Source organism: Lepidochelys kempii, chromosome 3 (genome assembly GCF_965140265.1).
Source record: "Lepidochelys kempii isolate rLepKem1 chromosome 3, rLepKem1.hap2, whole genome shotgun sequence".
Lineage (NCBI taxonomy): Eukaryota > Metazoa > Chordata > Testudines > Cheloniidae > Lepidochelys > Lepidochelys kempii.
Genome location: NC_133258.1, coordinates 127,464,691 through 127,481,770, shown reverse-complemented (window position 1 = coordinate 127,481,770; position 17,080 = coordinate 127,464,691). Strand labels below are relative to the sequence as shown.

The window sequence follows — 17,080 nt, the reverse complement described above, 5'->3', positions numbered from 1 at the left end:
AAAATTTATTTTTGAATGATCAAGAACAGGAGATAAAATCTCTTTTTTGGGCAGATTTGTATTAGTAAAGCTCAACTCTTTCATAGCAAGCAGAAAGGAGAAAGTAATGAACATGGTCAAATACAAATTGTCATAGAACATTTTTCCACTGCTTGCTCAGCTCTAGTTTGGGGAGAAGGCAAATGTGTATTCCTGTGTCTTTGTGATTCCATGTATTTGCCTACCATTATGGGAATTGGCTCCAAATGTGCTGCCACTCCCTCCATAAATATACAAAAGTCCTGGGTTTGTGTGGCGGCAAGCATGAGTATTAAGAGACATGCAGAGGCTAAGCATGAGAGGGGCCAATGATTGAAACAAAACTCAGAACTGAGCAGGCAGGCGAGGATAGAAAGCCAATAGGGGTGGGGTTGCTGTAACAGGATACTATATGCTTGAGGGCATCTTATTCCATGTTCTGTGACATGTTAAAATGTTCAAAGTGTCCTCATTTGGAAGAGGGGAGGGGCAACTGTCCTTTGGAGCTGTTTCTACATGTATCAGGGGCACATACTAATACGTGGTCCTGCAACCATACAGGTACCTTCTGGTGCCTCACTGAAGGCTTGCACAGCCCTGTCTCCATTGTCTGGGAAAACTCTCATGAGCAACAAGCTGAGGTATCAGTCAGGGAAGCAGCAGTAGCAGCATATTCACATGCCCATGATGGAGCCGTGGTGGCAAGTAGAATGCACTTCCATCTTGAACGGGTCCCTTGCAAGTCGTCTTCCTTCAGCAAGAACTATTGTGGGAGGATTTAGGCTTCTTAAATTTGTCAAACCTGTATGTTCCAACCTCTTTCCAACTTCCTTCAGCCTCAGATCTATCAACCTTCTGTAAAAGCACACTTTCTTCTGCACTCTGGACATGACTCCATCATTACAGTCAATTTGTTCTCAACTGGTCCAACCCTTCAAATTGCCAAGGTTGTCTAAATATCTCCTCTTCTGTGACAAAATCAAACCAATGGATGTTAAGAATACTCTGTAACTTTTGACACTGAAAACTGTTCAGTTTCCTCTCCTCAGCTGTTTTTAACAGCCATATTTCTGCTCCATACAACTGGGTTGTCATCATTGCCATGCTGAACACTCATATCTTAAATGTCACACAGACAGCCCACTGCCCAAACAAAGACATCTGACAATGTTGAAATGTCATTGACACAAGACCGATCTGATGTGTGACTTCTTCAGAAATAGAACCTTCTGCTGACAGCCAGCTACCCAGATAGATAAAACTAGTCAACCGTTCCATGTCATTTCCATCTACATGCAGCATCAGCAGGTCATTCATTTCCATTTTATAGGAGGCATGCATAACTTTGGGTTTATCACCATTGATCTTAAGTCCTATAGATTCTGCTGTTTTTTGCAGCTCATCCATCACTATTGGAAAACTCCTTCACAACCTGATGATCTTGAAAAATTGTATTTGCTATGCTAAAGAATCTTTCAGCTTTCTCTTCCCAGTAGTTCCCAAACATTTTCCCTGTATGACCCCATTTTCAGCTGTCTTGCTTCCCGCACCCCTAGACAACCTGAAGGATGCCATTTAAAAATGGCATGCTCCCTGCGGCGTGACTTCGCATGCACTGTACCGACTGCATGAAGGATGCCATTTTGCTTTAAATGGCACAGCATGACCTCACGCACATACAGTGTATGCGAGGTCAAGCCACATAGGAGTCATTCTGTAGAGCAAAACAGCATCCTCCCCGCGGCGTGACCTCGCATGTCCAGTATGTGCGGTCCTGCTGTGCGGAGGAGGCATCCTCTGCACACACAGGATTGCTGCAACCCTATCTGTTAATAAGCGACTCCACTTAGGGTCACAATCCACAGTTTGGAAACCATTGCAGTACCCCAAACCTCATTCTTAATGGTATTGCTCTATTACAGGCCAGAGGGCCTCACCTAAAACAGGTGCCCCAATGTGTCTGTAGACACTGCGCATCAGAGAGGCTTTGAAGACCAGTTTCATTACTGGCCAGGCTACGGTGTGACCGTGTGTGTGTGTTTCTCCTTGATGCAAACCCACCCCCTTGGGTTGATTTTAATTCCCTGTAACCAAACCACCCTCCCCCCCCTTTGAAATAAAGTAACTATTGTTTTGAAACCATGCATTCTTTCTTTCTTAATTAAAAAAAAAACAAATGAGAACTGACAAGGTAGCCCGCGTGGGGTGCGAAGGACAAGGCCACACTGCTTTTTATAGCCACTCTACAAATAAAACTGTTTGAATGACAGCCTTCTGTTGCTTGGGCCATCCTCTGGAGTGCGGTGGCTGGGTACCCAGAGCCTTGCCCCCCCCCTGCCCACCATGTTCTTGGGCATCTGGGTGAGGAGGATATGGAACTTGGGGAAGAGGGCAGACGGTTATACAATGGATGCAGCGGGGTTCCGTGCTCCTGTTGGCTTTCCTGCAGCTCCACCAGATGCTTCATCATGTCTGTTTGCTCCCCCATTAGCCTCCGCTCTTCGCACTCCTGCCTCCACTCTTTGCATGCACTTAATGCTTTCCTGGCCTCTAACACTGAATGCCTCCAGGCATTAAGCTCTGCCCTATCAGTGCGGGAGGACTGCATGAGCTGGGAAAACATGTCATCGCGAGTGCAGGTTTTTTTACCTTCTAATCTGCGATAACCTCAGGGACGGAGATGGTAGGGGGAGTGTAGAAACATTTGCAGCTGTGGGGGAGATAAAAAGGGAGAGTAAAATTTAAGATGATACATTTCTGAGAACAAAAGAGAGACTCTTTCACAGTGAATCAAGCAATTCACAGCAGACAGCTTTAGGTACAAGGTCGCATTTTGCCTTTTATATTGAGTACCTGCCAGTATGGTGACACATCATACATGGCTGGGCAACAGAATTTGATTTCCAGGCAGCCATGGTAAGGCAAAGGGTACGCGGGGTTGGCTTCTAATGCATAACATGTGGGAATGGTTTCAAACTGCAGCACCATCCTTTCCCATAGCAAACAATGGGTTGGGTTTCACATTTAAAAGGAGGGGCTGTGGTTTTCGGGTGGATGTGTAGCACAAACCTCCCCGCACCTCACCACATGGCTATTCTCCGGGATGATCTCTTTTAGCCAAGCTCAAACAACCCAGCATGAACGGGGTCCTTTTACTGTTCCCTTACAAAGATTCCCCTATTTCAACCAGGTGAACATGAATGATATCACTCTCCTGAGGCTAACACAGAAAGATATAGACCAAATGTTGCTTGAATGTGACCAAAACCCAGGACCATTCACTTATAGAATCATAGAATATCAGGGTTGGAAGGGACCTCAGGAGCTCATCTAGTCCAACCCCCTGCTCAAAGCAAGACTAATCCCCAACTAAATCATCCCAGCCAGGGCTTTGTCAAGCCTGACCTTAAAAATATCTAAGGAAGGAGATTCCACCACTTCCCTAGGTAACGCATTCCAGTGTTTCACCACCCTCCTAGTGAAAAAGTTTTTCCTAATATCCAACCTAAACCTCCCCCACTGCAACTTGAGACCATTACTCCTCGTTCTGTCATCAGCTACCACTGAGAACAGTCTAGATCCATCCTCTTTGGAACCCCCTTTCAGGTAGTTAAAAGCAGCTGTCAAATCCCCCCTCATTCTTCTCTTCCGCAGACTAAACAATCCCAGTTCCCTCAGCTTCTCCTCATAACTCATGTGTTCCAGTCTCCTAATCATTTTTGTTGCCCTCCGCTGGACTCTTTCCAATTTTTCCACATCCTTCTTGTAGTGTGGGGCCCAGAACTGGACACAGTACTCCAGATGAGGCCTCACCAACGTTGAATAGAGGGGAACGATCACGTCCCTCGATTTGCTGGCAATGCCCCCACGTATACATCCCAAAATGCCATTGGCCTTCTTGGCAACAAGGGCACACTGTTGACTCATATCTAGCTTCTCGTCCACTGGAACCCCTAGGTCCTTTTCTGCAGAACTGCTGCCGTGCCATTCTGTCCCTAGTCTGTAGCGGTGCATGGGGTTCTTCCGTCCTAAGTGCAGGACTCTGCACTTGTCCTTGTTGAACATCATCAGATTTCTTTTGGCCCAATCCTCCAATTTGTCTAGGCCCTCTGTATCCTATCCCTCCCCTCCAGCGTATCTACCTCTCCTCCCAGTTTAGTGTCATCTGCAAACTTGCTGAGGGTGCAATCCACACCATCCTCCAGATCTTTTATGAAGATATTGAACAAAACCGGCCCGAGGACCGACCCTTGGGGCACTCCACTTGATACCAGCTGCCAACTAGACATGGACCCATTGATCACTACCCATTGAGCCTGACAATCTAGCCAACTTTCTATCCACCTTATAGTGCATTCATCCAGCCCATACTTCTTTAACTTGCTGGCAAGAATACTGTGGGATACCATGTCAAAAGCTTTGCTAAAGTCAAGGAACAACACGTCCACCGCTTTCCCCTCATCCACAGAGCCAGTTATCTCGTCATAGAAGGCAATTAGATTAGTCAGGCATGACTTGCCCTAGGTGAATCCAGGCTGACTGTTCCTGATCACTTTCCTCTCGTTTAAGTGCTTCAGAATTGATTTCTTGAGGACCTGCTCCATGATTTTTCCAGGGACTGAGGTGAGGCTGACTGGCCTGTAGTTCCCAGGATCCTCCTTCTTCCCTTTTTTAAAGATGGGCACTACATTAGACTTTTTCCAGTCGTCCGGGACTTCCCCGGATCGCCATGAGTTTTCAAAGATAATGGCCAATGGCTCTGCAATCACATCCGACAACTCCTTTAGCACTCTCGGATGCAGCGCATCCGACCCCATGGACTTGTGCTCGTCCAGCTTTTCTAAATAGTCCCGAACCACTTCTTTCTCCACAGAGGGCTGGTCACCTCCTCCCCATGTTGTGCTGCCCAGTGCAGTAGTCTGGGAGCTGACCTTGTTCGTGAAGACAGAGGCAAAAAAAGCATTGAGTACATTAGCTTTTTCTACATCCTCTGTCACTAGGTTGCCTCCATCCTTCAGTAAGGGGCCCACACTTTCCTTGACTTTCTGCTTTGTGCTGCAATGATTCCAGAATACTTGCTACTGGCTTGCCGTGGTAAAGTGTCCTCCGTGGAGGATGAAATAAGGCAGCCCTCCCCAGAAATCTTCTGCAAAGGCTTTCAGAGTACCTCCAGGAGAGCTTCATGGAGATGTCCCTGGAGGATTCCCACTCCATCCCCAGACATGTGAACAGACTTTTCCAGTAGCGAATCCATCCCAATTCTTCAGGGCAAATCAAACATTAAACACTATTGCTTTTAAACCCTGTACTGTAGTTACAAATGTGCACTCACCAGAGCTGCCTTCTCCAGCTTCAGGGTCAGGGATCCCGCCTTTGGAAGGTATTGGGTCGAGGGTGATGAAAAGGTCCTGGCTGCTGGGGAGAATGGATTCACCGCTTGCCTGCTGTGCATTCTCCTCCTCCTCCTCCTCTTCCTCATCCACAAAATCCTCCTGCCTGTTGAGTGAGACTCCCCCCTTGGAGGTGTACACGGACAGTGGTGGGATAGTGGTAGGGTCCCCCCCTAGAATGCCATGCAGCTGATCATAGAAGCGGCATGTATGGGGCTCTGACCCAGAGTGACCGTTTGCCTCCTTTGTCTTTTGGTAGGCTTGCCTGAGCTCCTTGACTTTCAAGCAGCACTGCTGTGTGTCCCTGTTGTAGCCTCTCTCCAACATGCCCTGTGAGACTTTTGGCAAATATATTGGCGTTTCTTCTTTTTGCTCAGAGTTCTGCCTGCACAGATGCTTCTCCCCATACAGCAATCAGATCCAGTGTCTCCCTTTCGGTCCATGCTGGACCTCGTTTGCGATTCTGGGGGGACTGCATGGTCACCTGTGCTGCTGAGTTCGCCGTGCTGAGCAAACAGGAAATAAAATTCAAAAGTTCCTGGGGCTTTTCCTGTGTACTTGGCTAGTTCATCGGAGTTCAAAGTGCTGTCCAGAGCGGTCACATTGAAGCACTCTGGGATAGCTCCCAGAGGACAATACTGTCGATTTGCGTCCACACTACCCCAAATTCAACCCAGCAAGATCAATTTTTAGCGCTACTCCCCTTGCCAGCGAGGAGTACAGAAGTTGATTTTAAGAGCCCTTTAAGTCAACAGAACGGGGTTGGTTATGTGGACGCATCCATTTTAAAATTGACCTAATGTGACTAAATTCGACCTAACCCCATAGTGTAGACCAGGGCTACAAGATGCCCCCCACCGAACTGCTCCTCTACTGTGTGGACAAAACTATTTAATGGGATACATTTTCCAAACTGACTTTATAGCTACAATCCGGTGCACAGAGGCAAAAGGCTGCAGATGGGTAACTTACTTACTCATCAGTTTAAAGGGAATTAGGGGGAAACTGAAAATGAGGACTAATTCCTTCCTGCCTGCCTTGCAATAGCCAAGGGCAAAAATTTTGCCACCAGGGCCTCACAACCAATAGTTCTTTGCTCAGATCCTAGTCTTCAGCAACTCCAACCACAAAGAGTGTCTCTCATGGGCACCTCGCCACCGCCTTGGGAAATGACAGTGAGTGCCTGAGTGCTTCCTTCTGCTCTTTATAACATGGTCATGTGATGGGTCAATGAAGTGCAGCAGTTACCTCAGGTAGAACCCTGCACAGATACAAAAATGTGGATCCACATCCACCAGTATCAGCAGGTGATTCAACCTGCAATCCGCTAGCCGTCTTTTACCCGTATCCGCATCCGCACCCACAGCAGCAAGCTGTCACACAAGGGCTAGTGACGGGGTAGGGGGGAGCAAGTAGGGGGACAGAGTCTTGTAGGGAAAAGGCAGCGCGAGGGTGGGGTCTTGCGGAGAAGGGGCAGCACAGAGCGGGGACTTGGGGAAGGGGTGTTGCATCGTGTGCTGTTCCCGGAGGCTCATTGCGGCAGTAGGCAGCAGAACATGTTGCATCACAGTGGGGCGGAGGGGTGGGGTGCCATGGTTCTGCCCACTCCAATCCCTGGGGCAGGAAGCGACCCTGCTGCCCAGGAGCCGGCGAGCTGGGCCCAGGACTGGGAGTGCAGCCAGGGCTGCTGGGTCGGGCCATGGTGGGTACGCTGGCACTGCCTGAGGAGCCTGTGCCGTTGGACAGGAAGAGGCATGGCAAGCGGGTGCTGGACAGCCCCGATTCCAACCTGCCACCCAGCCGCTGGCTGCTGGCCGCCGGCACAGAGCACGCTGCGCCCCCCGGGCTGCCCGAGCCAGATGTCGCAGGCCAGGCATTGCCGGTGAGTAGAGCCCTGCACGTTTGTATCTGCATCCGATCCACTCTCCACAAAAATGGTCCACAGATATCCATATCGTGGATGCAGATATCCATGGATTTGAAGTGGATAATCTGTGGATTTGCAGGGCTCTAACCTCAAGGCCACTTCCCTAAGGGAGGATGCTAGAGATGCTGTAGATTTGTGTGTCCTCTCTGACTTCCTTTTGGGTGCAGCCATTCAAAAGTTCTAGGGCAAGTTTTGGGCATGTCCCACATATGCCGCTCCTGGCAGGTTCAATTTTGGTCTGAGCACAACCAATTTGCATCGGAGGGCTTTATGTATACTAGAAAGTTATTCCACTTTACAATACTTGTATAATTAAAATAGAGCATCCCCTTAGAGTGGGCACAGTTATATCAATATAAAGGTTCTTTTATAGCAGTATAGCTATTCCCATACAGGAAGGGAAATAACTACGAGTTTAAAGCACCTTCATACTGGTATAATCACTTCCACACTAAGGCTTGTATGGGTATAAAGCTAACCAAAACTTTGAAAAGTGACAACCAGGTCTCATTTCTGAAAATACACAGTGGATGGACATTCCATTTATGCCTAGCTTTATGGACCCAAAACTCTGAGTCGGAGACACAGCTTCTATGACAACTTAGCCCAAAAAGTGTATCCCACTTTTTCTCTCTCTGAAGAAGTATATATAAATCTGCCACTTTCAAACTGATGCTCAGAGACTGTGGTGAGGTTCCCAAAAAAGCCCAACAAATAAGATAGAAAGTTATTTTAGATTAGCATCTGTGGCAGGTGGGGAAGGGCTACTGCCAAAATCTCTAAGACGTGCTTGTAACTTGATTTTTATATAGTATTGGGATGTTTTTTTAATTTGAGTTTAATGAGAAATTTTTCATGGCAGGGCCATCATACCGCCCACAAGAGGGTGTGTGTGTGTGTGTAAGCTTGGAAACATGCAATAGTCAAAGCTTGGTTCAGGTACTCCCAAGGGCCCGCTGAAATTCATGCATTACATTTTGTGAACATGCATCAAGATTAGAGCAAGCCTGAACAGTTCTGGTTTGGGTTGAAGCCATGTAAAGTGCAATGGATACATATTATTTTGACCAGAAAGCAGGAAAAAAGAGGATTTATCTACGTTTTTGCTTTGACTTCTGGGGCTTACTTGAGTGAAGAACTCAACGTAAAAAACATACACTGTTTCTGTGTATGACCCTACACAGTGCAAGGGTAGCAGTTAGAGCATTATTTCCAAAAATATCGCCTTGCAGCAACTGTGCTGCACGGAATGACCCGCTGATGTGGAACACCCACGTGCCGGTACCAATGCTCAAGATGCCAGTATTTTCAGTATATCTATGACACATGAGAGGAGAGAATGTGTCGGCAATTTATAGTACAAATCTGCATTGTAGGGCAACATCTGGGCTGTTAAGAGTAAGCAATTTCCTGTAGAGAAATGAGACATCAAATAATGTATTGGAAAGACTTTTTTTTTGTTTGCAATATTTGACAAGTTCCATAGCTGTGGAATGACTCAGCACAAATCCAACAGTAGTGCTGAGTCAGGGCCAATCTTTATCACCACAAATCAAAAAACACATTACCATAAGCAAAACAAACATGATATAAAGATTCCCTAGTTTGTGGTTCACTCAGTACATCGGTGTGGAACCCTGCTTTCCCGTAGGTATTACTTTAGTACCTTTCTATAGACCTTCCCCGAACACCTGGGTAAAGGAAAGTTAGGGTGGAATCAATAACTCCTCATATCTGAAGGACCTCATAGTGGCCCTGAACTCTGTTGCAAGCTGTCTGAATGCTGCCTGTTGAATAATGACATTATTGAGCTAATTGTTTAAAGGCTTTTCTTTCTCAAGTGCTCTTCCAACTCTAATGCACATATAGTTCATAAAGCACTTGGGGATCCTTAAGAGTCAAGAGTACATAAAGCATGAATAAGGAACCTTCTACCATTATGGTGAGGCCTCATTGGGCCCGTTAAACATGGACAACTGTATGCCTAATCCCATTTTTACTATGAAATTGCCTTAACAGAGTGGAATCCAATGAAAGAAAAGGTGTGGCTCAGAATAATTCACCACAGGCATTATTCTAGCACACAGTATTTATCACTCTGTGAACGCTCCTAATTGGTGAAATTAAAAGATTTTTCAAGGATCTGCCACACTTAATAGTATCATGTCAAGAAAAAGTAATTCATCGCATTTTTATTGCCACTTAGTGTAACTTTCAGGTAATTCTGAACTCAAGTATTTACAAGATTGCATTAGATTTTTTTTTTAAATGTCACTTTAGCTATTGCAGTTAGTGGTTTGAGAGAAAATATATGGAAATCTTTGAATAAAACAAAAGTAGAGACAAATCTGAACGACCACCAGATGGCAGTGTTGATCAGCAGCTAAGCCAATGGATGTTAAACCTTTGCACAGCAGAAGAACACATCAGACAAAACATCTGCTCCAAACGAAATATGAAGATCCCTCCAAACATAATATAATTACAGCATAGCCTGTGAAAATTACTTCTAATAAATTTTAGTGCAAGGCTAGTTCTATTTCTCCTGACTTCCAACTTTAAAAATGAGCCCTATTATAAAAAGGTAGAAGTTGTAGGCTACTTTCTGGTTAGTTCCCAGCAGAGATGGGGTTGGCATTAGGCATAAATAATAAAGGCAACTGTCTTAAAAGATGAACTTTGTTAGGGTCAGAAGCACTCTTCTCCCAGTGTCAACTGCACAGATTCCAGTAGTATGAGGTAAACTGAGCCCAAATCCAGAGTTTGATTAGCTGGGGTGGGTGCTGATTCATGTACCAGGTGTTAGATAATAACATGAAAGGACTCCATGCTTGTAAAATGGAATTAGCTGTTTATTAAGAGAACTATTTACAGAGATACTGCGACTGCTTCTTGCATTCAAGCCATGTGCACACAGACTAACTTCTAGGTGACTCCTTTAGACTCTTCCCTCCTGCAACATGTGCACCTACTTCCAAATTACATGATCTAAGTTACTACAGGAGCTGACTAAATGTTCTGGGAAAATAACCATCTTACTCCCATCCCCATTCATTGCCACACTTGAGCCAATGATCTTATTCACTGAGGGGGTGAGATAAAGAAGATTCATCCACGCCCCATGTATGGTGTGCACCATACAGGGAACTTGTGCAGAGCAGAGTTCTCCAGCGTGCTAGGGGTGCACACATGCTGCACTCCCCCCAGACGGGAACAGGAAGTGGTTTCACTTCCAAGGAGCTCATCACAGATGGAGCGGGGATGAGTAAGGACTGAATTGGAGGGCTGGATTTGCTCCTAAGCGCAGGGCAGGAGAATGGCTCCATAACGTCCCTCCACATTTCACAGCTGCACTGATTTATTTGCCTGGAGACTTCCCAAAACTACCTAACCAACTTGAGTGAATGCTATTTTAGTTATCATTTAACAAATAATCTCTTTTAAAATAAATAGACCTATCTAATAATATTCAGTCTTTGTTTCTTTTGCTTACTCTCTACTACTGAGTTAGCAGCACATACAAAGCACCACCACCTGCACTTCTCAATTACATTAAAGCATCATACCAAACTTCGTAAAAGTTACAGTGCCTGAGTTGCCCCCGTAAACTGAGATCCTTTAGCTTTGTGCAAATAAAAACCCAGCATGGATTAGATCTCAGCTCTGGATCATGAAAGTAAACTCTGTGTGGGACTGTGTATTAAGATTGATAGTAGCTACTTGTCTTCACTCGCTCTGTTAGATCTCTGGATTCTTTGAAGGGCTCCTGTTCCTGTCATTGGAGCCTCTTCCAGCAAGTTTTGCTGTTGACTTCAGTGGCAGCAGAAATAGGGTGCTTGGTCGTCAGGAAATTATTATTTATATTTCAGTAGCATCTCGACGCCCCAAACATGATTGAGATCCCATGGTGTTAGGCACTGCACAGTCCCTGTCCCAAAGAGCTTGCAATCTAAATAGGAGGAGGGGGGAAAACAGAAACACACAGAGAGGCAAATGACTTGCCCAGAGGCAGAGCTGGGCAAAGTACCCAGATCTGCAGAGGCCCTGTCTAGTAGTTTAGCCAGTAGACCACATTGCCTCCTAGGTATGATGGATTCATGGTAGTGGCCTAAGTCAGTCCACATTCCCTGTCTATAAATCAATAAATACAAGCTGGCCCAATATATTTTCCCTTTCGTTTTCCATCTGGCATAGCCTTAACTCCTTTGTGAACTGCTTTTTACCAGGTTCTTACTAGTTTAATTAAAAGCAAACTCTCAGTCACAACTTATTTGATTGAGGAGTTTCCTGAACTCAGCCTTTCTCTCCTTTTTTGTTTCAGCCCTTTTCATTGTATAGGATTTCTAATTAAAACAAATTGTTTTCCCTTAATAATCTGCCAGCACAAACTTACCAGTTTTACTTTAGACAAAACTATAGGAGAGGGTTTCATTCCAAAACTCTGCCCCTTGACAAAAAGAAAACACACTCCATTATACTCACTGGGGAAAATTCTGCTCTTAGTTACACCAACGGAAATCTGGTGATACTAATGAAGTTGGTATATATACAATATAATTCAGCGGAGAATTTGGCTTACTGTGCAATAAAAACATCCCCTCCTCAACAGCCTGAGGAATATAGCACTCACGATCTCATTGGCTCACTGTTATGGTGCCACCTGAGATTCAACCAGTCAGCAAATTAAATCTGCCTTAAGTGTCTCAGCACATTTCTTCTCGGCATTGTTATAAGTTGGATACATGCATAGATCTTAGGGCTGTGTTTTTAAAACCAGCTTCCCATTTTGTGTCCTCAGATAATTGCAGGAGCAGTTTTTCTCAGGCATGGTGAATTTCTGGGCAACATTGTAGCTGTTAGTAACTGGTATCTAACTCCCCAATTGCTCCCACAAATCAGGCCCTTGCAGTTCTATCCTAGAATTAACCTATACATCTATTACACACACAAAAACTATGCTAGAAAATATTAAATTGCAAAGTCAATCACTCAGATGTTGGGAAATGCCAGGACTAAGGTTGTTGTGCAAACTAATTTGGCCCTCATGAAGACTGCATCATAATACAGTCTTCAATTACATTTGCAATTTTTTCCACAGGACCCCTGCTTTAGTCAGTGCACAGAATGGAGATGCTCACTTAATGAGCAGTTATTCAATATTTTCTTTTCTCCTCGTTGTTCCGTGTGTGGCGTCAGGCCTTATTTACTGGACATTGCTCACACCCTGCTCTGAAGACAGAATTATTAATTTCCTCATGGGCTTTTCTATGGCGTTCATCACTATAGTATGTGAGTGCTTCATAAAAATGAATGAATTTATTTTTACAACTCTCCTGTGAAGTGAGGGGTATTATTATCCCCATTTTAAGATGGGGAACCAGCACAGAGAGATTAAAGTCAAAGATATCCACTAATTTTGAGTGCCCAATTTGAGATGCTTAGGACCTTCTTTTTTCAGAGTACTTAATATTATATAGCACTTTATATGTCCAAAGCACAACTCCCACTGACTCCAGTTCAGCTGTGAACGCTCAGCACATCTGCAGAGCAGACCACAGGACCTCACGTCTGGCACGCAGAAAATGAGGAGCACACAATTCATGACCATCTGTGAAAAGTGTGGTTTGAGTGACTTGCCCAGAATCACATGGGAATTCTGTGGCAGAGGCAGGGCTAGAATCCCATTCTCCAGGGAAGCATGCCAAGGCCTTAACCATGAGACCATCCTTTCTCTTCCTGCAATCTGCTGCCTCATTCATTATACACCTTCCTACTACTGCATCAAATGAGACAGGGGATCCTACAGACAAGTCTTCTTCACTGTACAACCCTGATTCTTCCTGCAGTGCATGGTCCATCCTGTGCACTGAATGAGTCAGGGATCCTGTGGAAAACAATATGATCATGTAATTAAAAACTGTTTCATAATGCATATGAACAAGGAGGCCAAATTAAGTTTGCACAGGCAATCTTAATTCTGGCATTTCCTAACTTTTGAGTGCTTGACTTTGAACCTAATAATGTTATTTTAATGCATAGGTTTGTGTGCGTGTGTATTTGTGTGTGTAATTTCCTATGTTGTTTGCAGTGTTGTAGCCGTGTTGGTCCCAGGATATGACAGAGACAAGGAAAATGAGATAATGTATCTTACTGGATCAAATTTGTTGATGGAAAATACAAGTTTTGAGCTTCACAGAGCTCTTCTTCTAGTCTGGGGGAGGTAACCAGAGAGTTTAAGCTAAATACAAGCTGAGACAGATTTTTAAGGGGTTCGCACATGTTGTGGGAGACCACTAAAAATGAGTGGGCAGTTAAGGGTTAGTAGGCTGTGGAGTGTATTACAAATTGTTGTAATGAGCCATAAAACCAGTGTTTCTGTTGAGTCCATGGTTTTTAGTGTCCAGCAGAGTTATGAAATTAAGCTCCCAGGCACGCCTTTTGTCCGTGCTGTGCAGGTTTCCTTTGAGGACAAGGAACAAGAAGTCATATATGGAGTGATCACTTTGTGAAAAGTGTTCACCCAAAGGTGATAGGGTGTTTTTGTCTTTTATCATTTTTCTGTGAGAGTTCATTTGAGAATGTAGTGATTGTCTGGTTTCACCCACATAGTTGTTGTTGGGGCACTTGATGCAATGGATGAGGTACACCACATGTTGTGATAGGCACGTGTACGTCTCATGAATCTTGAAAGGTGTGTCATGGAGGGTATTGATCATCATAGCAGAGGAGATATGTGCAGTGGTAAGCTCGAGCCTGTTCTCACCGGTTCGCTAGAACCGGTTGTTAAATTTAGAAGCCCTTTTAGAACCGGTTGTTCCGCGAGGGAGAACTGGTTCTAAAAGGGCTTCTAAATTTAACCGGCCAAAAGTGGCGCCTTAGGCGCCGACTCCACGGGTGCTCCAGCCCTGGAGCACCCAAGGGGAAAATTTGGTGGGTGCAGAGCACCCACCGGTAGCTCCCCGCCCCACCCCCGGCCCCAGCTCACCTCACCTCCGCTCCGCCTCCAACTCCTCCCCTGAACGCGCCGCCCCGCTCTGCTTCTCTGCCCGCCCTTCCAGCTTCCTGCGAATCAGCTGTTCGTGCAGGAAGCTGGGGCAGGCTGAGAAGCAGGCGGCGGCTTCTGCTCAGGCCCAGGGAGGCAGATGGGAGCTGGGGTGGGGGGCAGGGGGCACAAGGAGGGCCTCCTGCACCGCAGCAGGTAACCCAGGGGGGCGCGCGCAGGGGAACCGCTCCCTGCCCCAGCTCCCCTCTGCCACCCTCGGCCTGAGCGGGAAGCTGCCACCTGCTTCTCAGCCCTCCCCGGCTTCCTGCTGAACAGCTGATTTGCAGGAAGCCAGGGGACGCGGAGAAGCAGAGCGGAGCGGTGCGTTCATGGGAGGAGGCGGAGGTGGAGCGGAGGTGAGCTGGGACCGGGCGCGGGATGGGGAGCTGCCGGTGGGTGCTCTGCACCCACCAAATTTTCCCCATGGGTGCTCCAGCCCCGGAGCACCCAGGGAGTCGGCGCCTAAGGCGCCACTTTTGATGTGATCAGTGGGGGGCGTGGCCATTCCCCCTGCTCCCCCCGTAGCTACGCTCCCCCACCCCTAGGAGCCAGAGGGACCTATTGGATGCTTCCTGGGAGCTGCCCGCCTCGCCCCCCGGCAGGTGCCTCTGGCTCTTAGGGGTGGGGTGGGCACCCACTACGGTGGCCCACAAGACCCTCCTGCCCGGTTCTGGGGGAAGTGAGGGGACAGGGGAGGGGGTGGATGGGGCAGAGGTCTGGGGGGGGCATCAAGGAACGCGGGGGGGTCAGATGGGGCAGGAGTCCCGGGTGGCAGGGGTGGGCAACGACCCCCTCGTGGGGTGAGGACGGAACCCATTGTTAAGATTTTGGCAGCTCATCGCTGGATATGTGTACAGGTTTTGTATCTGTTGTTCTGGCAGGTTCTGGTGCCGCTTTAAGTTGGTATCTCCGGGTCTGTGGAGAGCTTGCTTCTGATGATGAGTTTGGCGAGGCTGCAGGGATGTTTGAAGGTCAGAAGAGGGAATTCGAGAGATTTCTTTCAGGATGTGGTCTCTAACAAATATGGGTGGAATTGTTTGATGGGTAGGGTTGTAGCTGACAACTAGGAGTGTGCAGTCAGTAGGGTTTTTTCTGTATTGAAGCAGGTTCTCCCTGGGTATTGGGGTGGCACTTTCCATGATGTACTCTACTTATCTGGTGGATTGCCTTTGTTTAGTGAAGGCAGTTTTAAGTGTGTTTAGGTGTGTATCCTGGCCTTTCTCTTCAGAGCAAATTCTGTGGTATCTGCGTGCCTGGCTGTAGATAACATATTTTGTGGTCTAGCTGGGATGGTTGCTGGATCTGTGGGAATAAGTGTGGAGATCCATGGGTTTCTTATAGATAATCATTTGTAGGGTTCCATTATTGAAGCTGATCGTTGTGTCCAGGAAGTTGATGCTGGTGTGGGAGTGTTATAGAGAGCGTTTGAGGGATGGACGGTGGTTATTGAAGATGTGGTGGAAATTTATGAGTGAATTTAGGTCATCTGTCCAGAGGATGAATATACCATTGATGTATGTCAGGTATATCATTAGTTTCATGGTGCATTTTTCATAAATTCTTTCTCAAGGTGGCCCATGAAGAGGCTGGCATTTTGGAGAGCCATCCTAAAACCCTTGGCTATTCCCATGGTTTGGATAAAGTATTTGTTGTTAAATGTGAAGTTGTTGTGGGTTAGGATGACACAGATAAGTTTGGTAATGTGTTTAGGGTGGATTTCTGAGCATCATACATTATCTTGTAGGTATTTGAGGTAGGCAGTGATGCCATCATGGTAAGGGTTGTTAGTGTATAGAGAGGTAAGATCCATGGTGGCAAGGATGGTATTCTGCTGAAAGTTGTTAATGTTGCGGAATTTCTGGAGGAAGTTGGTAGTGTCTTGGAGGAAACTGGCCTTTTGTATAGTGAATTGTTTCTATGAGTCCTGATATTCCTTCAGCAAGAGTGCCATAGCCAGATATGATGGGTAGGCCTAAGTTCCCTTGTTTCTGTATCTTGGGAAGCATATAGAAGGTCTTTGGGGTAGGTTCCTGGGGCATGAGTTTGTAGTATGTTTCTTGGAGTTGTATAGGGAGGATTTGATGGTATCCTTAATGCCTGTTTGAGTTGTGGTATGGGGTCTTCTTTAGGTTCTGTATGGCAGAGTCAGAGAGTTGTCCATTGGCCTTATTAACATGGTCATCATGATTAAGGACTACAATAGTGCCCCCTTTGTCTGCAGATTTGATCACTATCTGGTGGTTAGATTTCAGGGACTAGCCTCGCAATAGTAGAGAGATTGTGGTGGAAGTAATCTTTTTTGGAGGATTTTGCAGTCTATTTTTTCCTGAAGCAATTGATGTAATGATCCAGTCTGTGGTTTTGTCTGCTGAGGGGTGTCCAGTTGGATTATTCTTTTTTCTTATGACTGTAGGTGGGGATGTCATAGGCATGGGTGATGTTGTCTTTGTTAAAAAAGCAAACTGAAAAAAGAAAAAATTCATCATGTGGCATTATACTGACACCCACATGGGTCATCAGCAGGGTTGGAAACTTTAGATCAGAGGTGGGCAAACTACGGCCCGGCCCGCGGGCCACACCCGGCCTGCGGGCCCCTTCTGCACAGCCCCTGAGCTCCTGCCCTGGGAGGCTAGCCCCTGGCCCCTCCCCTGCTGTTCCCCCTCCACTGCAGCCTCAGCTCACTGCCCCGCTGGTGCAATGCTC

At 46.4% G+C, this 17,080-nt stretch overlaps 1 long non-coding RNA gene across 2 annotated transcripts in view; it reads right to left on the bottom strand.

Annotated features, from left to right (window-relative positions):
* Window positions 1-2,628: 2,628 nt before the first annotated feature.
* The window catches only part of LOC140909204 (uncharacterized), an 80,066-nt gene continuing 65,614 nt past the window's right edge, over window positions 2,629-17,080 (bottom strand). Inside the window, exon 4 of one of the 2 annotated variants that reach the window (XR_012158135.1) lies at window positions 2,629-2,728. This is a non-coding gene — a long non-coding RNA (uncharacterized lncRNA). Of the gene's footprint in view, window positions 2,729-15,131; window positions 16,840-17,080 lie in introns of those variants that run through there. The other variant, XR_012158134.1, reaches the window with a different exon arrangement.